Below are 25,050 nucleotides of genomic sequence, written 5' to 3'. Positions count from 1 at the left end.
AACTTTTGCAGCTTATATCACTGATTGAGAGATAAAGCTGAAATGTGTAGATTTGGTGATTCGAAAGATGAGTTAATAAAGCATAGGCTTGTGTGTGGTGTTAATAATACTGCAGTGAGAAAGATTTTGCTTTGTGACGGTGATTTAACATTGAGCAAAGGTATAGAGATTTGACAAATCCAGGAGTTCACAGAAAGGCACACAAGTATGCTTGCAAGTGATAAGAGCATGGTTTCAGCAGCCTCTAGAGCGAGCGTAGACACCATGCAGCATGTGGCTAGCAGAAACAGGCCTAAGCACATGGCAGCTGCAGCTACTGCAGGTTTTCTAGGGAGGACCTATATAACCTTCTAGTAAGTTCTAAGACTAGCTCAGCAAAATGGACATGCTGAGTGCAGTATAAGGGTGAGTCAGCAAAACCCAAGTCAAGTCTTATTGTTAATTGTCGTAATTGTGGTGCCAATCATGAGTCTAAAAGAGAGAAGTCCTTAGCATATGGTCAGCAATGCCACAAGTGTAAAAATTTGAACCACTTTCAAAAGTTTTGTAAATCAAGCCTCAACCATTTATTAAGAAAGGTCACTCAAAAAAGCAAGTTGATCATGTAGAAAGTTGTAACCCTACTTTCTATGTAGATGGTGTATCAGTGGTCAGTAAAACGGTTAATGTAGTAGATTTATTGGCAAAGAACAAAGTGTTTTGTACGGTCCTGATTAATGGTAAACCCATGGAGCTTAAAGTAGACACTGGTTCAAAGTGTAATGTAATGTAAAGTCGACACTGGTTCAAAGTGTAATGTAATGTCAGCAGAAACATTTGCTAGAGTGAGAGCTGTGAGCAACTTAATTTGGCTAATTGTGCAAAGCTTGTTGCTTATGGAGGTGATGAGATTCAGACCGAAGGCTCTGTAGTGCTTTCATGGTATTCAGCTGGGAGCAGTTACAGCTTGCAATTCTATGTAGTCAGAAGACCTGTACAGTCATTATTAGGTCTCAGAGACCGTTTAAGAATGAAACTGCTTTCTTTTACCAAAGAAGTCCATCACATAACCACATGTCCCAGTTCCAACTTCAGTGATGCTATTTTCTCAGAGTATGCTGATGATTTCGACGACAATGTAGGTAAACTTCCAGTTGTGTACTCCATGAAAGTAGACCCAGAGGTCAGTCCAGTGGTCAGGCCAGTGAGAAGAGTTCTAATAGCGATGCAGGACAAGGTCAAGGTCCGGTTAGATAAGATGGTACAGTAAGGTGTGATTTTTCCAGTCACAGAACCAACAGAGTGGGTGTCTTCCATGGTATTTGGTCATAAGACAAGCTTGGATGAAATTAGAATATGACTACCCAAGAGACTTGAACAAGGCATTAAAGAGACCTCATCATCTTATGCATACAGACGAGGAGGTTGCCACCCTCAAGCCAAGTGCCACTGTTTTTTCTGTCTTGGATGCAGAGAGTTAATTTTGCCATGCAATGCTTGATTGCAAATCTTCCCTACTGACTACATTCAGTAATCCATTTGGTAGATACAGATTTCTCAGAATACCTTTTGGAATAAATTCTGCCAGTGAAGTCTTTCAGTGTGCAATGCAGCAATTTTTTTCTGGCTATCCGTGTGCTATAATAGTGAATAATTTACTGGATAGAGGTAATGGAGAACCAGAGCATGACAGAAACCTCAGGAAAGTTCTGGACAGAGTGTATGAAGTGAACTTGAAGCTCAGTCCTCTGAAATGTAAATTCAAGCTTCCAGAAGTTACTTATGTAGGTCATTTATTTACCAGTACAGGCTTACGATCAGACGCTTCCAAACAAGCAGCCATTCTTGAGATGCCAGTTCCAGACAATGTCCAAGCCGTACAGCTTTTCCTTGGTATGGTTAACTATTTGGGCAAATCTCTGACTAGTGAGTTATCAGTGCCGTCAAGAGATCTGACATGCAAAAATGTTGCCTGATCATGGCTGGAACACCAGTGAACATTTGGTAATCTCAAGCAGCAAACTGCCAACCCGCCTACATTGAGATACTATGATGTCCATAAACCAGTAGTTATTTTCTGTAATGCTTCAAAGTTTGGCCTTGGTGCAGTTATTCTTCAGAGGGCAGACCAGTTGCCTATGCATCTAGAACTCTTACCCAAACTGAAATGCAGTATGCTCAAATTGAGAAGCAACTTTTGGCAATTGTTTTCACATGTTCGAAGTTCCATGATTATATTTATGACCGAGCTATCCAAGTCGAAAATTATCATCATCCTCTAGTCACTATTTTAAAGAAGCCTATTCATACAGCTCCAGCAAGACTACAAAGAATGATGCTCAGATTACAAAAATACAACTTCAAAATGGTCTATACATAAGGCAAACTTCTTTATCCTGCTGATACATTATCCAGGTTGCCCAGAAATACCACAGAACAGCTTGATGCAGAGAATTTTGACTCTGATGTCATGGAAGTGCATCATTTTTCTACCATGAGACTTGATGAGCTGAGAGATCATACAAAGACAGATCCAATTTTGCAGAAGCTCAACCACTTCATAAATGTTGGACGGCCTTCAAAGTAATCTTGTGCACCATCAGAAGTACAACCTTATCTTCCATACAGAGATTAGATGCTGATGGAAGATGTCATCATTTTCAAAGGTCCCAAAGTTATTGTTCCTTCTTCCTTGCAAATTCTGAATGTATTCATGTTGGATCGTGGCCACCCAGGTACTGAAGCTACCAAAAGAAGGGTGAGAGGACTAGTATTTCGGCCTTCTCTGTCAAATGAAATTAATAAATTGCTTTCATCTTGTTCAGTATGCAATAGTACTAAACCGCATTTACAAAAAGAACCACTTCAGCTAAGCCAGATTCCTGAACTAACTTGGTCAACAGTAGCCACTGACCTATTTGAGTGGAGCAATCAGCATTACTTAGTGTTGGTAGACTCTTATTCAAACTGGTTTGAGATCGATTTGCTACCTAACCTAACATCCAGTGCTGTTATTACTAAGTTAAAATGTCATTTCTCATTCCATGGTAGTTGACACAAAGTTATTTCTGATAACGGTACCCTAGTTGTTTCAGAAATTTGTAAAAGAGTGGGACTTTATCCATGTTCTAGTAGTCTGGAATACCCTCAGTCCATCAGCCTTGTTGAACGTGCAGTACAGAGTGCAAAGCAATTACTAGAGATTCCAAAGTGTGACAGTACTGATATCTTTTTGAATTTACTTTAATTTTAGAAATGTACCCTCTGACAACCTACTTGGCTTGACTGCTCAAAGACTTCTATCTAAGCAAACAGAACAACCTTGCCTATCAGTTCTAGCTTGTTGGTGCTTAATGCTAAAAACAAGAGAGCAATCAAAGCCCAATTCTTTAAGAAGCTCCTTTCACAAGTCCAGCTATGATAAAATGAGCAGATTTCTTCATCTGTTAAAGAAGGAGAGACAGTGAGGATGCAAATGGTGAAAGGCTTTGATCAAATTGGTCAAGAGAGATGCATATGTGCCGACCGGAGATCCTACTTAGTGGAATCTGAGAGAATACAGGAGAAACTGCATCTTCTTCTGGTGTCTGAATTGATATTGCAGCATCATACCTGTGATATAAACTCTAGATCTCAGAGCAACCATGACAATGATCATACTGAAGAAAAAGCCTCAGTATCGGTTCCATTCCTGATGATGTCCCAGATGTCCCCAAAGTTGAACATTCCTTGGAGATAGTCCCTGTTGCTAGATCCGATTCTGATTTTTATGTTACATGATCAGGTTGTATTTCTGGACCTAGTGTAAAATACACAGCAACCTGAGCATGATTGTTTTATATGTGTTTAATTTTGTATGATTGCATGACAAAGAATTGGTTCTGTATAATTTCTGTCAAAGGATCATTTCTGTGTAATTGCATGTCACTGAATACTGTCATTTGGTGTATGATCTATTTCTGAAAGAGGGAGGATATAGAACAGTGTGTGTTGTAACTTAGTGTAGGCACGTGCATATAAATAGTGAGCATGTGCAGGCAGCAGTGCCATTTTGACAGAACAGCCAGAGTGTTAACATGTATGAGTGTAGTAGTCAGCCTGTTTATAAGTTTATTTAAGTTACTAAGATGTGTTTATGCGCAATAAAGCTGCTTGAACCAAACCCACAATTGTTTGTCTGTTTTATCCTGTCTGGATGAGCGACACATCCTAACCTGACTAAAGAGGAAATGATTTCAGCCTTAGTTGCAGCTGTAGCCCAGACCAGCAACCAGGAGGCTAACCAGTCTGGTAATGGGGATTTGCAGCCCTCAGAAACAGGACAGTTCACCTTTTCCTCAGAGGACTTAAAAACTTATCTGGAGCTAGACTTGAACTGAAGGCTAAACATTTGGAATTAGAATCAGCAGAGAGACTGCAGCAGGCAGAAACAGATGGAATTAGAATCAACAGAGAGACTTTAGCATTTGGAGGCTGTAGAAAATGAAAGACTGCAGTGTTTGGAGGCCAAAGAAAATAAGAAACTGTGCCAACATGACAAGGAGATGCTAACTCTTTGTCAAGGTCATGGAGGTAATGGGAACACGAATAACTGAACTGCAGAAGCACTAAAGATCAGTACATTTCTTCCACAGTTTACAGAGGGTGATAATTTTGTTAGTTTTATTCATATATTTGAAAGCGTATGTAAACAGTATAATGTTGACCAACTGCTCTGGGTACAGTTCCTGACCCCCTTACTCCACGGTAAAGCTGTAACTGCTGTTTCTAAATTGTCTGATACTGATTGTTTAAACTATAATAAAGTTGAGCAATGTTTATTGGAATGTTTTAAGTTAACACCTGAAGCTTACAGAAGAAAGTTTTGTGAGCATAGACGCAAGGCAGAAGAAAGTGCATGTGATTGTATTGCTGAGTTAAGCATTTATTTTCATGTGTGTGTGTGTGAGTGGATGTCAGGCCATTACTTTTGAAAGGCTGGCAGACCTTTTGGTGAGGGAACAAGCCCTTAGCACTTTGCCTGAAGACATGATAATCTGGTTGGCAGATTGGGAATGTAACTCTGCAGATGAGGTGGGGAAAAAAGGATCTTTACTTGGCAACCAGGGCATCACTGCACAAGAAGGGGATACCAAGTGCTGCACATGGATATAAGGGAACCCATGGTGGGTAGCCTAAACCATCCCAACAGAGTCTACCAGTAACAGGGGAAGCCACTAGTTCAGATGCGTGGCCAGGATCAAGGGTTAGATGTTTTAAATGTAACCAGTGGAGCCATGTAGCATACAGATGTCTACTGAAGCAAGGTGAGGAACAAACGGTGGGGGAGCCAGCAAGTGGGAATAACACTATGCCAGTGGTAAGTTGTCTGGAGACAACAGAGGTACCAGACTATCACCAGAGTTTATATCTTAGTGGATGGAGAACAGGCCACTGCTAAGACAGACACAGCCTCTGACATAAGCATAGTGAAGCCTGCAGTGGTTAAAGAGGAGCATTACTTGCTTGGGCAAAGCACTCCAGTCAGAGCTTTAGGAGGGACCCCATTCCAAATGCCTTTGGCCAGGGTTCACCTTGATTGGGAGAGTGGAAAAGGAAACAAGCAAGTAGGTGTGTTTGAGGATATCCCTGCAGATGTCCTGATAGGGAATGATTTTGATAATACAGTACCTTGTGTGCATGCATTGACACACGGTCAGGCTCAGAGATAGGCATGTGGGATTGGCAGCCTCAGGGAGACCCAGGCCCCACACCTGAAGGCAGGGCTGGTGAGGTGGCAATTTCAGGGAAGGAGCTACTATGTAGCAGTGAGCCTGAAGGTGAGCCACAGCTGCTCTTAGGTGCTGATGTTCCCTTGGACAGAGTGACTGCAAGGGCAGAGGTGAGTGGTAGTACCCAGGCTAACAGTGCAGCACCGCTGTCAGAGGATGCCAGACTTCCTGTGGAAGGGGAGCTGGGAAGGGTCACAAAGGTAGAGTTGAGACAGGCTCAGCTCTTAGACCCTACACTAAGAGGCTTAAGAGAGGTAGTTAGTGAGGTACCTGATCCTCAAGGAAAATAAGAGTCTGTATACTGGAAGGAGAGAGGGCTAGAGAGTCTGGTAATACAGCAGTTGATAGTGCCCAGAGCCTACCATCTGGCATTTATAGCCATAGCCCATGACATTCCTTTTGCAGGTCATGTGGGCATAAAGTGCACCAAGAGACGTATTTTGCAGAACTTTTATTAGCCTGGGATTGCAAGGGATGTAACAGGGTACTGCAGGACCTGTGAGCAGTGCCAAAAAGTAGTCAAGGCAGGAGACAAGTTAAAAGCTCCTTTGATACCTTTGCTTGTGATTAAGGAGCCATTTCAGAGGATAGCAATGTATATTTTGGGGCCTTGGAGTACCCCAAGTTCCAAAGGGAAGAAGTATATCCTGGTGATATTAGATTATGCTACTAGATACCCTGAGGCGGTGGCTCTGTCCTACTTTGAGGCAGAGAAAGTGGCAAATGCTTTGTTAGTGATTTTCAGCAGGGTAGGTTTCCCAAGAGAAATACTGACTGACAGAGGTGTCAATTTCATGTCAGATTTGCTGGCTTGTCTCTGAGAGCACCGTGGGGTGAAGCACCTAAAGATTACCCCCAGACTAATGTTCTTGTGGATAGGTTAAACTCTGCCCTAAAGATCATGCTATGGGCATTTGCAGACCAGTTTAAGAGAGAGTGGGACAAATATTTGCCCCGTCAGCTGCTTGCATACAGAGAGGTACCCCAGGAAACCACAGGTTTTTCACCTTTTGATTTGTATGGGCATAGGGTGAGGGAGCCTTTAGATATGATTCATGATGTGTGGGAGGGTGAGTGTGAATCCCACAAGGAGTCTGTTGTGGCATATGTTCTAAACCTCCGAACAAGGCTTAGGGAGCTCATGGACTTGGCCCAGGAGAACCTGGCATGATCCCAAAAGCAGAAAAAGGTTCTAGTATGACCGGAATGCTCGAGCCCAAGAGTATGCTGTGAGGACAGCAGGTTATGGTGCTCATTCCTGTCAGACACAATAAACTGCAGGCAGTTTGGGAAGGACCCTTCAAAATGTTAAGGAAGGTCAGTGATGTTAACTACATGGTAGAACTGCTAGGCAGGAAACAGGAGGCAGGGGCACAAACTGCACCATGTTAACATGGTGAAGCCTTACCATGATAGGGAGGTCCTGTTACTAAGTCTTTGCAGTGGGTGGCAGGAGGAGTCTGAGGGGGATCTGGTGACTGATTTCCTCATTGAAGCTTGGACTGACACCTCAGTGGAAGGGGTAGCAATGTCCCAGCATCTTTCCCCTACCCAGGTTTGAGAAATCTAAGCAGTGTTACAGAAGTTTGGGGACATGTTCACTGGGAAACCTGGATACACCCACCTAGTGCATTACCTTAGTAAGGGCAGCAACGCCAATGCAGCTGGGCTGTCACAACAGGGTATGGGTTAATGTGCTCCCAGACAGACTCATGTCCCCTCAAGCCACGTTTCTCAAGGGTCACTTGAAAAACTAGCTTGAGTCTTCAAAGGGGGGAGAGATGTGATGATGTGAGGTATTACCAGCTTAACACTGAGGAAGGGGTTGTACCCGGAAGCTTTGTTTTTTATACAATAAATACTTTGGTGGTTTAGTCCGAGTGTTTGTTTTGTGCTAGGTATTACCAGCTGTGCCAGGAGAAGTCGGGCAGTGGATGTGTAACATATGCCATTACAGCTAGCTGGAAGTTTGTAAAGAATTACGTCATTTGTATATCAAACTAATTTGTACAGGTGCTTGCATTGAAAATTTATTTGTAAAGCTCCTTGTGTTAAAACAAAACAAAACTGGTTCCTGCTGGACAGAAAAGAAATACACCTGTATGTTAAACTGTATTGTAACTGTTAGAATTAATATACTGTAACATAGGATACTGAAAGAGAAGAGGTTAATCTCAGTCCAGCTAACTTTGAAAAAATAGTCTGAAATTAAATTACCTGGTTTAAGCCATAAAGGTTGTATCTTACAGTTCTAATTGCAGACAGACAAAATGTCAGTAAAAATCAGGACTACTGTATTGCCCTTAGGGGGTGAACTAATTGCTACTCTGGAAAGGTGGAAGTTTTTGAAATGATTTTATAGCTTCCAGATAGCATAACACATCTTAGCAAAGCTCTATGTGTATTATGATACATATAAGCTACATTCTTGTTCAATTTCTAGTAAAGGGAGTAGTGTGGGAACCAGAGTCAGATGACCAGATGAAGTCAGTATGTAATCCAGCACTGAAGTGATGTTTTAATTCTAGATGAGACAGAAGTCTTTTTTTTTTTTTTTTATTTTTTTTTGAAAACCTGACAAAGAAGGATCACTCACCCACTTCATCTTGCATTGCTTTAGTAAGTAACCAGGGAATAGTAGTTCTATAGATCAGTCAGGAAAATATAGCGAGATTAGTTAGGTACTGTATTTCTGTATCTGTGTGAATCTATCCATCTGTGTTATTTTCAATATTTCCTGTGTCTGAAACTCTGGTGTTTATTGTAAATAGATATTTAGTATTTTTGTGTTCTTTTATTAAGTATATTTAAATGTTTCATTGTGGCTAGTCTTTTAGAGAATATTTTAACTTTTGAGAGTACTTATATTTATTTGTTGACAATGTGGCTGCTCCTGAAAGCTTTGCTGCATTGGTCAAACACTACCATTTGTATTAGTATTAATTTTGCCCAGTATAATTGGGTACCCTGGTAAGAATTAAAAGCACACAGGCAGGGCAACCAGAATTTATTCCACAACACCAATTCAAGTAAGCCCTTTTGTCACAAAGATTTCATAAGACATCTTGAACACAACATGTGACATCTTAAATGCACTTTGCAAATCACTTGATCACAAACCATTAGGTAAAACATGTCATTAAGAAATCTAAATTAAAATAAAATAATAAGGTAAAAATGAAAAACAATTTGGACCAGACATACTTACAACACAAATCACTGGCAGATCAATTCAGTGCCAATTTCACCCCTCTCTCACCTCTAAAGGGCCCATCTCAATACCAAAAGATTGCCAAATTCCGGTAATCACAGCCACACAGGTAGAAACTGCACTCTCTAAAGCTAAGAATACAGCGTCCATGGGACCAGACGACGTCCCGGGCTGTGTACTACATGAACTACAAAATGAACTGGCACTTCACCTAAGTGTCATGTTTAATCATAGCTTCACCTCAGGATTTGTGCCCACTGAGTGGTGCACAGCCACAATTATCCCACTCCACAAGTCGGATCCACCTTGGATCCCAGGAACTACCGTCCCATCAGTCTGACGAGCCTGATCTGCAAGGGCATGGAATGCATTATCATGGAACTTATAAACAAAGACATTGGCAACCTTCAAACACTGGACCCCACCCAGTTTGGGTTCGTGAAGGGCCGATCTTGTCTCCTAAAGCTGATTGACTTCTTCAAATCCATCTACAGAGCTGTGGATGAGGGTAAGGCAGTTCAAACAGCCTATCTGGACCTCACCAAGCCCTTTGACACCATCCTCCACTCTGGAATCATAGATAAACTTACTAAGCTGGGCATAAATCCCTACGTCACTCGATGGGTTGCCAACTGGCTTACTGACAGAACCCAGACTGTAAAAGTAGTCGACTCCAAATCCAGCTCCTGACAAGTGGAGTATCTCAGGGTTCAGTCCTGGGACTGCTCTTGTTTGGCATCTACTTCTCTAAGTACAGGCCACCACTAAGGGACTCTGGCTAACAAAGTTCACAGATGACTGCAAACTGGGAGCCATTATTGAATCCCCAAATGATGTGGATATTCTACAAAAGGGCCTTACAGAAACAGCTGCTTGGTGCCAGAGCGATGGGCTCAAGCTTACCCCCAAGAAATGTATAGTTATCCCCTGTGGGAAAAAACATGTACCCATGAATTACCACATAGGTGGCAGTACACTAAACACCAAAATTGTGATGAGAGACTTAGGGACACAGGTGGACAGTGGTCTCACTTTCAATAACCACATCGCCACAACAGTCAGGAAATCCTTCTATGTGGTATACCTCATCACTAAGGGCTTTTCATCCAGAAAAAAAAGAAGGTCGTTGTCTCACTGTACTCATCCCTCATTAGACCTATTATACAGTACAACGCCCCATTTGGTATGTACCTCACAAGACATCTGCAACAGCTGGAAAGGCCGTAGAAATACCTCACTAAAAGAATCACAGGCCTAAAGCAGATGCCCTATGCTGACCATCTAAAAAATCTCCAGCTATGCTCTGTGGCATATTGTATCCTCAGAGGCGATCTCTGCTTAACATACAAGGCCATGTCAAACCCTGAGCTGTTGAACATGCTCCACTTAAAGAAATCCCAATCCCTCAGAGCCACATGCTCCAGGGATATAAACCTTGTCATCACAATAAACAAAACATGCTGGAGGGATAGGTTCCTGACCCAGAGACTCCCAATACTCTGGAATAGACTTCCCATACATGTCAAGCAGAGCGCCTCCTTGGCCCTCTTCAAAAGGAACCTTGACGATTGGATGGGAGATGGGAAATTCACCCCAGGGATCACGTTAGTCACCCTGCTAGACAGGGGTCCTGGGAAGTAAATATTGGGGGAAGAAATATCCAGGGAATTGTTATGGCTAGGCTTGTATAGGCCCTAGGGCCGATAGCCTAGTACCAACCTATGAACCTATGAGTGTGCTTGGTTGTGGGAGGGACTTGTTTGTTGCTGTGTATGAGAATGTCTGGTTGTGTGTGTCTGTGTGAGTGTAGTGGAGGACATTTGCCAATGTGATGCAGGGGCTGCCAGGGAAAAACATAATCACCATCAGGTGTGATAGAGCTAGTGGTAACCAAGAGCGATTCAGACATTTGTTAATATACTGATAAGGACTTTCTTGTTATGGGTATATACCTGTCTCTGAATCACATTTTCTCACTATTTCATAAATTGACTTACCTGTGGCAGGTATTTTACATAAGCAGTGAGGATATTTCTGAATCCCATGGCTCTACTGAAACAGAGGATGAGTTGGTAGAATGTACAGGTAACCACAGAACAGGAGGACAATGTCATTGTCACTGTGAAGACCTGCAGAAAAAACACACACACACACACACACACACACACACACACACACACACACATATATATATTTATATAGCTATAATCTAACAGGTGTAAGTAATGTGGAGGCCATGAAAAACTTGCATTTTGTGGAAATTTAACAGTCATTTATTTGGTATTCTTTTAAACAACTGTACTGTAACGTATAACAGTTATATGTGTAGATTACTGCTTAGTGGCAACTTTGCATTTTGCCTATTTCATCAGGTATGGCAGTCAGCATAGTGCATAACTAAAGATTAATGTTTGCACAGCATTAGCAGCAAGCACGGCAAGAAATTAGATATGTACAATGAAATACTACTATTATGTTCTTCAGCACAGCTATAAAAGTTTGCAGTTATTGGTATTGTGCTGAAATGTTTCCAACACTTGAGAACTTTTGCAGCAGATATTAATAAGAGTAACATGTACTCTGTGTGTGTGTGTGTGTATATATATATATATATATATATATATATATATATATATATATATATATGTGTGTGTGTGTGTGTGTGTGTGTAGGGGGGAACTATTAATACTTATTACTCAAGAATGTTATAACTGTGGAAATTGTAGTTCATCTATTTCAGCATAAATGGACTGTTGACTTCATGCTCCGTAAGGGGGCATCAAATGATCAAATGCGGTTGGTTGAAACCTTATTGGAAGTCATTTTAAAAAATAATTTCCTTGTGTTTAAGAACAGATTTTTTTTCTAAACAACTGGCATCGCTATGGGTTCACCATGTGGGTGCACTTTTGCCAATAGTGTATTAGCCCACTGGGAATCTGAATTTCTGTTTAAAAATGCCCTTTATCAGGAACATGTCACCTGGTACACTAGGTACCAGGATGATATGTTCTTTTTATGGAATGGTTCATCTGAAGCCATACCGCTCTTTATTGAGAGCATATCTAAAATGACACAATTCCTGGAGTTTACATACTCCATGGGAGATAATGAAATCACCTTCTTGGATGTTAAAATCAGTAAGGACAATGAATCTAGCAAGTTTAAGTCAACTATTTTTAGGAAACCAACGTTTTCTAACACCTATTTGCATTTCACTAGCTCGCATCCCCTGCACCAGAAAAGAAGTGTAGTCAAAGGGCAATTCGTTCGTGCGGCTAGAGTGGTGTCCGAACGGGTTGACTTTCTGGTTGAATGTGATAAAATTCAATCAATGTTTCTGATGAGAGGGTATCCCCACATGTTCATAGATGAAATCAAACAAGAAGTTTTACATAAGAGAGAAACGGGTCATTTCCAACCTTTATTAAGGGGAGGGAACATGCAAGTTACCCCTAATAGTAGAAAGGAACATTGTAACATCTCTTTCTTATTTACATATTGTGTCGATTTCAAATCTATTAAGAACATTATTTCCAAGAATTGGAAATTATTTTTAGATGATCAACAACTTATAAATGTTGTGGGGGAAAAGCCAAATTTCACTTACAGACGAGGCAACAACTTAAAAGAACTCTTGGAAAGCACTAAAGGGAAGATACATGGGAAGCAACTAGGAATGTCCAAGTGTGGGATGTGCTCCCATTGCAGACACATTCTAGTTGGAACATCTATTAAAATAATGGGCATAGATTATTTGATTAAAGGGAAATTCAATTGCAACTCCAAAGGAGTAGTTTATGCGGCTCTATGCAGGCAGTGTCCTGCCTTTTACATCGGTAAGACCGATAGACCGTTCAAGAAGAGGGTGTATGAACACATATATGCCATAAATAATGGAGATATAAACAATGCTTTGGCAAAACATATTTTCCAAAATCCCAGCCATATTTTTGGGTTCTCAATTTTACACCAGGTACAATCACATATTAGAGGGGGCCCATGGCAACTACAACTAGAGGAACAAGAAGTTGCCTGGCAGATTCGGACATCCTCTTATTTATCCCCAGGATTAAATGAAATTGTATCAATTAAATGTATATTAAAACTTAAAGCCCTCAGAAGGTAATATTAATTAATATCAATTATTTTAGTATAATTATTTTAGCATAATATAATAGAATATTGGTTCTAAAAGATTTGGATAATCTATTATGAATTACATGTGTATGTATGTATGTATTTTTAGCTATTTTTAGCTGGGTTTGAAGCTGTGATAAAATGTAGGATAAATGCATTTTAATGTATCTGCTTGGTTATGCACACACAAAAAATAACTACAAAAAATAACTACAGCTTATTTTAAAATGCTAGTATACTATTGTTATAGGATCCAAGAAAAGTCTAGGTCCATCTAGTGGCTGCTGTCTAATATATTTAATATAAATAATATAAGAAAATGTTTTTTATACTGTGTGTTTAAATATCTATACTCTCAGCACTGTTTTTATTGAATAATTGATGCTAGTTAATTGTTTAGCTTTTATATAAATGATTGAGAAGCGTTTGTTTAATGTATTCTAGTCTGAGGAAGGTGGGGAAAACTTCCCTACCGAAAGCGCTAACTATTAAATAAATAATCCGTGCTCTGCCTTTTGATTCAAAACTACTGCAGTTTCCACTGTTTCTTTTTGCCTTTGGTCGTTGTGAGTTTTCTTTTTACAAGTTGGTTATGTTGAGTGGGAGCGGTGGCAAGGATCAAGGCAGCGAGCATAATCGGAATGCTTCTCAAGTGCTGAGTCCCAGGATATACCGGAAGGGAATCGGCTACAAACAGTTCAATCAGTCTCCAGTTCACCGGGAGACCTAACAGTTTTAGTCAATCTACTTATGACCAAAGTAGATAATTTATCGCAGAGGGTCCAAGAGCTTTTACCAAATGATACACGTGTGCATCCTCCTATGCCAGGGGTAAATACAGGAATCACGAACATTGGCGCAGGAAGTCATAACGCGCCTGTGCCTGTTGAACATAATGTTGCAACAATTGAACAAGGACAGCAGCATGCCGAAAGCGGAGCTAGCAGGGGCATCGGAAACAATAATGCACCTCAACTATCCCTGCTTTGTCGGCAGTGTTTGCGAAAAAGGATTTTTTTGCTAATAACAGTGTGGTAATAAGGGACACACAGGAAGAGCGGGTGAGTACTTTTTCGGACAATTTGAATGCTTTTGATACCAAACTCTTTCGATGCAGGAAACTGCAATTGGAGGTTTCATACCTCCGTGAATGTATCTTAAAGGGATTGGTACCCAAGGGGTTACGCCAGTGGCGTTACCCCGCAGGGTTGATCAACAACTCTGTGTTTCACAAAGAATTGTTAACCCTGTTTGACAGGCAGGGAATTGAATTTATGGAGTCCTTAATTAATTTTTATGTAACTGAAATTAACATGCTACAAGAAGAATTAATCAAGCTGGAAGCTTCACTCCAACAACATGCAGATTTTCTAAGATACCTTTATGACTATCTTAGAATCTTATCCAGCATTGAAGCTTCTATTACAAAAATCTTATCAAACAAGAAACGTAAAATTGAGCGAGATGTCTCAGACTATAAAAATCTCAAAGCATACTCCCCTCCCCCTCCTGGTAAGGTTGCAGCTTGGAGAGTCCCCCAAATGAATGAAAACCCTTTGACTGTTCAAGAGTCTCAATTCAATGAGAATGAGAGTGAAACTCCAGTCATTCGTAGAAGTGAACGCATAGGAAATTACACTAATGCAAATAATAATTCTAATGGGGGAAATAATATTAATCCAAATGATAATTTTTTTCCCTCGGATGAGCATGTTCATAATGGAAATAATGGGGAAAATATGCAGGGTTTTCACAGGCCCTCGACAGTGAGGAACACCACGTCGAACAACGGGCAGAACAACCGGAGGGGCAATCAGAGGAGGAGGAGAGGCAACCAACGGAGACGTTAGAGCATCATCTAACTAACGTCAGCCTTGATGCTCTACCTTCTGACAAGGGGCCTAGCATTTTGTATAATGACAAAGAAGATTTTAAAATTTACAATTATATAATATTGACTGTTGAGCCTGATCTTGTTGATTTTTTTGCTAAGGGCTTATCCTTTATTCCAGATAGAAGATGCAATCTAGTGAAAACGGTCATTGATTTGAAATTATTTGTCCGCAAGTTAAATTTAGCATGCACATTGGGCAATATGCCTTCTTTAGTGAACACATATAGGGTTTCTAGTGTGTTTAATCCCCCTCTAAATCCAAACTTACACATTTTTGAGAAATTATGTGAATTGGATCTGAGGGCAATGGTTTCCAATAATTATCCTCCTACTAGGGGGTTAAACCATATGGCTCGAAATGTTAGGAATGACGAATTGGCCTTCATCATATTGTTGAATGAATGTAAAGTGAGGGTCATGGCGCCTGATAAAGGCGGGGGGTTAATTTTTATGGATGAATATCTTTATGAAATTAAAATGCTAGAATATTTAGAGTCAGATACTTATACACCCTCCAGCATTAATGAGATAAATTTGGCTTATAATGGAATTAAGAACATTTTGGAAGACCTACTTGTGGAAGGAAGCATTGATTACGATCTATTTTTGTATTTATCCATGCCATCGCCAAAAATCCCCACCTTATTTGGCACACCTAAAATTCACAAAGATCTTGTGAATCCCCCTTTCAGACCAATAGTGGATGGGAGGGGGTCTATAACCTATGCCTGTGCCAAGGTGGTGGATAGTTTATTAAAACCATTGTTAGAACAAGAAATCCACATATGCAGGGATTCATGGAGTTTTCTCCAGAACATTAGCAAAATTCCATATGAGCCAACTTTGGTTTTTCTAGTGGTTGATATTAAGGACCTATATACAGTTATCCCACATGAAATAGGGGTAATGTGGACTGTTGACTTCATGCTCCGTAAGGGGGCATCAAATGATCAAATGCGGTTGGTTGAAACCTTATTGGAAGTCATTTTAAAAAATAATTTCCTGGTATTTAAGAACAGATTTTTTTCTCCAAACAACTGGTATCGCTATGGGTTCACCATGTGGGTGCACTTTTGCCAATAGTGTATTAGCCCACTGGGAATCTGAATTTCTGTTTAAAAATGCCCTTTATCAGGAACATGTCACCTGGTACACTAGGTACCAGGATGATATGTTCTTTTTATGGAATGGTTCATCTGAAGCCATACCGCTCTTTATTGAGAGCATATCTAAAATGACACAATTCCTGGAGTTTACATACTCCATGGGAGATAATGAAATCACCTTCTTGGATGTTAAAATCAGTAAGGACAATGAATCTAGCAAGTTTAAGTCAACTATTTTTAGGAAACCAATGTTTTCTAACACCTATTTGCATTTCACTAGCTCGCATCCCCTGCACCAGAACAGAAGTGTAGTCAAAGGGCAATTCGTTCGTGCGGCTAGAATGGTGTCCGAACGGGTTGACTTTCTGGTTGAATGTGATAAAATTCAATCAATGTTTCTAATGAGAGGGTATCCCCACATGTTCATAGATGAAATCAAACAAGAAGTTTTACATAAGAGAGAAACAGGTCATTTCCAACCTTTATTAAGGGGAGGGAACATGCAAGTTACCCCTAATAGTAGGAAGGAACATTGTAACATCTCTTTCTTATTTACATATTGTGTCGATTTCAAATCTATTAAGAACATTATTTCCAAGAACTGGAAATTATTTTTAGATGATCAACAACTTATAAATGTTGTGGGGGAAAAGCCAAATTTCACTTACAGACGAGGCAACAACTTAAAAGAACTCTTGGAAAGCACTAAAGGGAAGATACATGGGAAGCAACTAGGAATGTCCAAGTGTGGGATGTGCTCCCATTGCAGACACATTCTAGTTGGAACATCTATTAAAATAATGGGCATAGATTATTTGATTAAAGGGAAATTCAATTGTAACTCCAAAGGAGTAGTTTATGTGGCTCTATGCAGGCAGTGTCCTGCCTTTTACATCGGTAAGACCGTTAGACCGTTCAAGAAGAGGGTGTATGAACACATATATGCCATAAATAATGGAGATATAAACAATGCTTTGGCAAAACATATTTGCCAAAATCCCAGCCATATTTTTGGGTTCTCAATTTTACACCAGGTACAACCACATATTAGAGGGGGCCCATGGCAACTACAACTAGAGGAACAAGAAGTTGCCTGGCAGATTCGGACATCCTCTTATATACCCCCAGGATTAAATGAAATTGTATCAATTAAATGTATATTAAAACTTAAAGCCCTCAGAAGGTAATATTCATTAATATCAATTATTTTAGTATAATTATTTTAGCATAATATAATAGAATATTGGTTCTAAAAGATTTGGATAATCTATTATGAATTACATGTGTATGTATGTATTTTTAGCTATTTTTAGCTGGGTTTGAAGCTGTGATAAAATGTAGGATAAATGCATTTTAATGTATCTGCTTGGTTATGCACACACAAAAAATAACTACAAAAAATAACTACAGCTTATTTTAAAATGCTAGTATACTATTGTTATAGGATCCAAGAAAAGTCTAGGTCTATCTAGTGGCTGCTGTCTAATATATTTAATATAAATAATATAAGGAAATGTTTTTTATACTGTGCGTTTAAATATCTATACTCTCAGCACTGTTTTTATTGAATAATTAATGCTAGTTAATTGTTTAGCTTTTATATAAATGATTGAGAAGCATTTGTTTAATGTATTCTAGTCTGAGGAAGGTGGGGAAAACTTTCCTACCGAAAGCGCTAACTATTAAATAAATAATCCGTGCTCTGCCTTTTGATTCATAACTACTGCAGTTTCCACTGTTTCTTTTTGCCTTTGGTCGTTGTGAGTTTTCTTTTTACTATTTCAGCATAAACACTTTCAGTTAGGTTTGAATCAAGCTGAAATAAGCGGACAAACATTAACAATAAACAATTTATTGTAATATTTGAATGTTCTTCCTTTTTAACATTTTTATAACTGTTCCATCTAAATTATAATAGAGTGATTCTTTTAAAGGTTTTAAATAACATCACAGCTTCAGCAGTATATTAATCACAGCACCAAGTAATACAGGGAATATGCACAAAGAAACACAACTATTTCCTAGAAGGTAGATTACAGAGACATACTAAGTGAAAATGCCATCAAAACAGAATTCCTGCTTAGGGGAGGGGATGGAACCAAAACATTCACTTGAAATATATGTAATGCAGGTACTCAGTACTGTCATTTCTATGTAATATATTGTCATAATAAATGCATACAATGCTCAGTAAAATAAATAACTAATGCTGATTGGGTGGGAGTGAGGTAAGAAGAATCATAACTGTTTTCATTGTTATATATTTGCACTTTCAGTTAAGGTTCAGGGTTAAATGTTAAAAGACCATGGTTAAACGGTGTAAAACAAATGTAAGGGTCAGTACTTCCTAAGACATGCAGTTCTTATGGCACCCATAAGTACTCCACCAGTTACAGGGAAATATAAAAATAAAATTCATATATAAAACAGTAGGTGACACTATTTTCTCTATATACAAATGCAAGGCTTTTCAATAACACTACTTTCTCTTTCTTTTTCTCCTTTTGCACCACAGGAACAAATAATGTTAAACCAAGACTTATTTCACAAGCAGATGGCATGGTCCCCGACACTATATATAATGCATCTCTTGAAAAAAATAGTATTAATTGTACTCATTTACAAATCTACTGCTTCATTGTACAAAATATGTTATACATTAATGTAATATTGATGAGTAGTGTATTGAAATATATAAAATATGTAAATCATGCACTGACATGGTAAAATACAATGTGCTGACTATACATATAACATATTTTCTAGATGAACATACTGAATCATAATTTGGTATCATTGCTTTCTTCAGAAATGACATTAATCTCATGTAGTACTGTAAGATAAAAGCTATTGTATTTCATTACTAATGGCTGTTTTTCCTCCATTTTTGTCTTTCTTTACAGATCTAACTGAGCCTGGGTACCGTATCTGCAACTGAGGCACAGGACACCACCACCCCACCATCCGCCCATCATGGGCATGCTTCACCATGTTGGGTGTGGTGGCTCCGCCCCATGAGCGGACCACAGCAGAGCAGCCTGAAAAGCCACTACCCTGAGCTTCAGAACCTGGCGATTACTGCACTGGAGAAGTGGTGGTGCCCATAATCACAACCTCCTGCAGCGAGTGCAAGTCAGCTATAACCACTAAATGCCAGATGCTTCAACCCCCTCAACATCAGAGTCCACCCACCCAAATGCCCTGGAGCAGGGCTCCTTATGACGTCCTTTGGGCCCATGTTGAGTGTGGAGATTGTCCTGCATCCTCCATCATCCATCCTTTTGTATACAAATCCAATCTCTGCACATTTCCATAACTCCTCCCCATCCCCAGTTGTCCATTCTCTGTTTGCTTGTCTCCCTTTCCATTTGTGAACCCAGTCTAATGTGTGACTACCCATGTCTGTCTTCTCTGTCTCTGTATGTTATTTTCAATACCCTTATGTTTTCCCTAACTGTCATTCCTTCCCTTAGTACCCTTTATCATCTTCCCTTATCCATGTACATATATCTATATCTCTATTTATGTTTGCTTATCCACATAAAAAATACACATCCTCTTCCATTACAGTCCTCTTATATCATCCTGCCCTGTCCTGTCCTCTTTTTCCTACTTTCCTATTTTTTGCTGTTCCATACTTATAAGTCTAAAAATTAGTGTCTAGAAAACGACAACTGTAGAGTAAGGCTGCTGGAAAACTTAGTATAATCTGATAGTAAGTGGCATTGAGTTACAGTAAGTACAGCTTCTTGCAATGTTGCAATATTAGTGTAAACAGCACTTATTGTCAATTTATGAAAATATAAATATGTACTTGGGAGCTTATGAATATAGTCAACAATTTCACATGCAAAATATGCACACATTCTTGCATAGTTCACAGCTGATTTTACAGAGTTTCAGCTCTGCAGAGTTTGTGTTTCTGTGTAGGCTTCACAGATATGAAAATCAGAGCTGCTAGTTCACATTTAATTAATTTACATGTAGGTGAAGCGGTGTGTTTCACACATTCACCAAGCAGATTTGTGCAGAGCAGGACTATGAATAGCATTCTTAGTATCCTGCCCTCTTAGACTGAGTGCAAATCATGTAAAATTGTGTAACTTATAGCACCTCTTCTCTGAGCGTGGTGGTAAATGAAAGAAGTTTATTGCATGTTATAGTGAAATAAAGGCATAAGCTTTCATGATTTGGTATGCTTCAGCAGATTAGATAATTATTTATAATTTCTTTCTTCTACTGTCTTCTGCCAGGCTGCTTGATTTTGCATTCTAATTTAATTGGCACATCTGTTCTGATGAGCCATTATAACTGAATTTTTGAATTCCTCATATCCTAATATTTATGCCTTCTGAATACATTTTGAGAGTGTAGATGTTCATCATGTTTTACTGTTGCAGTCCTAACAAATGGGTTATCCAGCTCCCGGTAGCCCTCAGTCGGCCAGAATACCAAAGATAAGTAAAAATGCCGTTGGTTGCCGTCAGTTGTAAAGGACGTCAGGGCGTCCGATACAAAAGGAGGCAGCCGACGTCACTTCCTCAGTCTTCCTTGCCGCGGAGCCCGAAGCAGAAGCGTTTCATGCACGAGTGCCTGTTGGCAGTTTACCTTTGTTGATTTCCGACTACGAGAGTTGAAGTCTACTATAGCTAAGTACCCTGTTGGGGATCCTCTTTTCTTGCCTTAACGAATGTCAGAAAAAGTTAATAATTGCCTTACCAGTGGAAAGCAGATTCCTCATAGAGATTTTCATTCTTATTGCATTATTTGTTTAGGCCTTAACCACGACCTTCCCAAGTGTGATCTCTGTGCCTCCATTAATCCACGTACTATCCGTCAGCGGGCTAAGATTTTGACTAGGCATTTTGGAGTTTGGCCTAAGTTCATTGGTATGGCGTCCACCGATCTTCAGGCTTCGGATGTTCTGAAGAAACGTAAGGATAAGGACTGAGGCAGGCCTCAGAAAGCTAAGTCCTCGGATGAGGTTAAGTTGGTCGTCAGTCAGACAGTAGCCAGTGAGACACCTTTGGTATGTACCTAATTAGGCATATCCAGCAACTGGAACGTCCACAGAGGTTCCTCACTAAAAGAATACAGGGCATAAGTATTATGTCCTATGCAGACTGCGTCAAGGCTCTATCCCTGTATTCTGTTTCCTACAGGCTTTTGAGGGGAGATCTATGCCTGGCATACAGGGCATTGTCAAACCCCACTGTGATGGACCTTCTGCATGTCCACAAAACAAACAGTACCAGAATTACCCGTTCTAAAGACTTAAACCTTGCCTGTGATATAAATAGGACCTACTGGAGAGATAAGTATGTATCCCAGAGACTACTCCGTCTATGGAACAGGCTCCCCATCCATGTGAAGCAGAGTTCCTCCCTAATCCAATTCAAGTGCAACTTGGACAACTGGATGGAAAACCGGAAATTCATCCCTGGTTTGGCACCCATGCCTCTGATGCAAACAGGTAACCTATAAATTATTCATCTCCCAGGCCCATGCTTATACACTTATCAAGGGTATCAGAACTTGTCAGAGATTTGGGATGCATGGCTAGGCTTAAAAAGGCCCTTGTGGTCGTTGGCCTAGTAAACACCTATGAAAAGGCCAAGTCCATGCAAACTGTTAAGGATTTTCTGCAAGTTCAACCCCCTCGCTTTAGCAGGAATTTCCCTTCCAAGAGTTGGACCTTTCCTGATACCAGCAGACAGAACCGTTCCAGGACTAGAGGTTACAAATCTTCTAGGGGGCAGGGGGCTACCCCTCAAAGGTCTAGGTGTTGGCAGGCTTCCACTTCTAAAGGGGGAATTTGCAAGCCTGCATCTCAAGCAAAACACTCTCAATGACTTTTTACAACTTCTGCCTGTTCTTGCTTGCCGGGAGAATCCTTTAGGGGGAAGGTTGGCCCTTTTTGTAGATGTCTGGGCCACTATCACGGACGACAAATGGGTGCTCAGAATGGTGTCCCTAGGGCACAAGTTTTCTTTCTGCACCTTTCCAGTTCCAAAGGGGTTCCTGGACGTTCCTCCAAACCAAAGGGTAGAAGTAGAAAAACAAATTTTGTCCCTGTCTCATCTGGGAGCAATAGAATCAGTTCCTGCTCAGCAGGTAGGCCAGGGCTTTTATTCCAGGCTTTTCCTGGTTCTAAAAAAAGAAGGCACCTGGTGTCCTATCCTGGATCTTTCCATTCTGAACTCTTTTCTATTAATTCCAAATTTCAAAATGCTCACTCTGCATCAGTTGCTACCACGGCTCGAAGAGGATTCCTGGCTGGTAACCTTGGATCTCAGAGGCTTATCTGCACATTCCTATCGAGGAAAGTTGCAGGCAGTATCTTCGTTTCAGAGTGGGCGAGCAACATTACCATTTCTTTGCACTGCCCTTTGGCAACCTGGCCAATTCCCTGACCTCACCTCCAGCAACCCTCAGTAAGCAGGTGCTGGATGTCATTCTTTAGGCAAGGAGGCCTAGTACTAGAAATTCCTATTCAGAAAAGTGGAAAAGATACTGTTCCTGGAGCCACGATGGTGCCCAGCTTACCTCATATTCTAGATTATTTAACAGAAATGCTCCACAAGGGCCTATCTTTCTCTTCAGTTAAGATTCATGCCTCTGCCATATCAGCACATTATAATACTGACCCACCCCTCTTCTTTCATCCCCTGCTAAAACAAATCTTTAGAGGGGCCAAAAATTTAAGACCCCCAGAAGGGCTCCCACTCCAGCCTGGGACCTTAACTTTGTATTGGAAAAACTCACTCTTCCCCCCTTTGAACCAGCAGCTACAGCAGAGTTGAAATTCCTTTCTTGGAAAACAGCTTTACGTCTAGCCATCACTTCAGCAAGAAGAGTGTCTGAACTGCAGGCCCTCATGGCAGTGGAGCCTTTCATCATCTTTCATGCAGACAGGGTTTCCCTTAGGACTAATCCATCCTTTATGCCCAAGGTGGTGTCAAGTCTAGCTCTGAACCAGTCCATTCATTTGCCTACTTTTTTCCTTAATCCACAGAATAAAGAGGGAAAGGATACTGCATTCTCTGGATGTACACAGACAGCTTAGATTCTATTTGGACAGGACTAAGCCTCTCAGAAAATCTGACCAGCTGCTAGTTAGTTTTGCTGCAGGGGCAGAGAGGAAGGCCATTTCAAAGCAAACCATTTCCAAATGGATCCATTTCTGCTACAAACACCATGGAAAACCTACCTCACAGGGGATAAGAACACATTCCACCAGGGCTGCATCTACCTCTACTGCATTTCTCAGAGGACTCCCTACCAGGGACATCTTGGAGGCTGCAACCTGGAGCTCTGTACATACTTTCACCAAGCATTACCACCTGCCTATCTTTTCTAAATCCAGAGCTGGATTTGCCGCAGCAGTTTTACAGGGCCTTATTGCTAGCCCTAATGCTCTTTAACTATCTCCACCATTAGTTAGCTTTGAGAATCAACCCAAATGTGATGACTGCAACAGTGAAACACAAAGAACATAGTACAGTTGTGTACACTTACCATAAATGTAGATGTTCGAGTGTATTCACTGTTGCAGTCCTGGTTACCCTCCCTCCCTCCAGCCCCCTGACTTCTCTTGACTTTTACCTTTCTTCCTTGTTTGGCATATATTATATAATGTGTATTTGCTTTTTGCTGGGGGTGTTCCATCCAATATCATTGCTTCCTATTGTGGGGGCACCTGACATCTGGGGCAAGAAAAACTGATGTAATGGCATTGGCTGCATGTTTTATACCCCTGACGTCATGGAAGAATTGATACCATCCAATGCAGAAATCTGAAGACTCTGGTATTCAGGCCAGCTGAGGGCTACCTGCAGGCAGATAACCCAAATGTGATGACTACAACAGTATACACTTGAACATCTACATTTATTGTAAGTGTACACAACTGTACTTTCTAAAAACACACTTGAAAATATTATTGAATAAGTATTTTCCACTTATAAGATTTTAAATTCCACCTCTTCTCATATTGTACAACACAGCTGACTGTAATCCCATGGTGCATTCTGCTGCCTCATTCACTGTAATGAATATTTCTGATAAAATAGGTTACACAGCCTCTGAGCATTTGATTTCATCATGGATTGCAGTGTAGCTCAGTTGCAGAAAATACAAATGTGTAAGTGTTTAACTGTAACAGTAGATGTTCAAATTCCACACTATCTCAGTGGCGTATGGGTTCAGTGCCTGCACAAACCCACACTAGCAGTTTTCAAGAGCTCAGAATCCCCTCCTATGATTTTCTCTGATAGGTGATTGGCTAAGCTGGTACCGTTGGAGGAAGATTAACCCTGTCACAGAAAATCAGTTACTCAGACTTTTAGTGCTGTGTAGGATGAACCATGAAGGACCAGAAACAAAAATTGCCTGAAACCAACTAATTTGTAGTCAGAAAACTACAAAACAAGTAACCAAAGCCAACCAACAACACAACAAGGTTGGATACGATTGAATAATGAGATGGTGGGTGGGTGCTGCTACTGAGGCAGTGTGAAATTCGAACATCTACTATTACAGGTAAGTAAGACTTACTCGACTGTACTATGTTCATCATTCACATTTCTCAGTGGTATACGGGTAGATTCCCAAAGATTACCCTCTCTGGGAGGAGGAAAGGAAAAGGATCCAGGAGCCCCCGGAGGATAGTCCTTGCAAAGCTTGCTTTAGAACTTGAGAAAGAGTCCAGTTTGTAGTGCAACAGAGGACTGGGATGCTGCCTCCTGAAGGCATCTAGAGTCCACTCATTTCCAATATGTCACTGAAGAAGATAAGGCTCTAGTAGAATGTGCCCTAACCTTGGCTGGAATATATTTACCATAATGAGAGTAACAAAAAAAACAGTAGCAGAGGACAACCAATGAGCAAGATTTGGTGCCCCTAACCTTGGGCTTTAGGAAGGTCTTAGTTCTCTCAGGGTACGTAACC

At 40.4% G+C, this 25,050-nt stretch overlaps 1 long non-coding RNA gene across 1 annotated transcript in view; it reads left to right on the top strand.

Annotated features, from left to right (window-relative positions):
* Positions 1 to 20,287, top strand: part of LOC122802023 — a 97,755-nt gene extending 77,468 nt beyond the window's left edge. The window contains exon 2 of the long non-coding RNA XR_006364847.1: positions 19,005 to 20,287. This is a non-coding gene — a long non-coding RNA (uncharacterized LOC122802023). The remainder of the gene's footprint in view (positions 1 to 19,004) is intronic.
* Positions 20,288 to 25,050: the final 4,763 nt, after the last annotated feature.

Source organism: Protopterus annectens, chromosome 5.part0 (genome assembly GCF_019279795.1).
Source record: "Protopterus annectens isolate FY-2018-M chromosome 5.part0, PAN1.0, whole genome shotgun sequence".
In the NCBI taxonomy this organism is placed as follows: domain Eukaryota; kingdom Metazoa; phylum Chordata; order Ceratodontiformes; family Protopteridae; genus Protopterus; species Protopterus annectens.
This window is presented reverse-complemented; position numbering and strand designations above follow the sequence as displayed.